The sequence below is a fragment of the Echinops telfairi genome, unplaced genomic scaffold, assembly GCF_000313985.2.
Source record: "Echinops telfairi isolate 266 unplaced genomic scaffold, ASM31398v2 ScPeMD7_7469;HRSCAF=8507_1, whole genome shotgun sequence".
Classification (NCBI taxonomy): domain Eukaryota; kingdom Metazoa; phylum Chordata; class Mammalia; order Afrosoricida; family Tenrecidae; genus Echinops; species Echinops telfairi.
The window spans coordinates 126,232,110-126,233,120 of NW_022111373.1; positions in this window are offsets into that span (position 1 = coordinate 126,232,110).

Genomic DNA, 1,011 nt, shown 5'->3' on the forward strand with positions numbered 1-1,011 from the left:
CAGACAACAAAAAGAAATCAAGGGAATACAAAACAGCAAAAAGAAGTGAAATTCTTGCTATTTGCAGATGTTATGATCCTATATATAGAAAACCCATAAGCCTCCACAAAAAGCCTACTGGAAATAATTGAGGGATTCTTTAAGGTAGAAGGATATAAATTTAACATCTAGAAATAAATCGAATTCCTGTATATTACTCCTGATTTGATTTTGCTTATGGATGCAGACTCACAAGGTTTCAACTGGAATGAAGATTCTTCACATAAAAGATTAGGATTGTCTCCTCAGAGCACTGTGTTGATGTAAGTGGGCCGTATAGAAATTGCATACCCAAAATGGAGGGATACAGGCATGAAGTGGCTGGCTTACAAACTTTCATGGGTGGGGGATATGTTCATAGAATTATGGCATAGGTGTTCACATAAGTATAGAATATTTTTGCTTTGTTCACTTATATAATATGTTTAAATGAAGGTTACACATTTTTGAATTGTATGTTTTTTAATTTCATCCTTTAAGGTACAGATATGATTTTATTATTGTTTTGCTAAAATTTGTGTATGACTAAAGAGTTGTGTAAACGTGTCAAGTTGACAATGGGTGATTTGTGGTAGTTACATAATCTGGTGTCAACTTGTGAAGGGGTGGAGTATAGCCTGTCAATCAGATCGCAGTTTGATGACTTCATTTGGAGCCACTAAGGAAAGAGATAAATAGCTCACTGGAGGCAAGACATACACACTCTCTGACAAGGCACATGGAGCTGTGCTGATGGACGTCAGGGCTTTGGAGCTGGAGGAACCTGGTGGAGACCCATGCCATTGCTGAGATGCTTCAACCACCACCCACTGGCCTGTGATATTCCTGCACTTGGTGTCTGTGTTAGTTTGGGTAGACTAGAGAAACAAATCCACAGAAACTCATATGTATATAAGAGAAAGAGTTTTATGTAAAAGGTAAGTATACATTAAGAAAGCATCCTAACCTAGTGCCGTCTAAGCCCATAAGTCC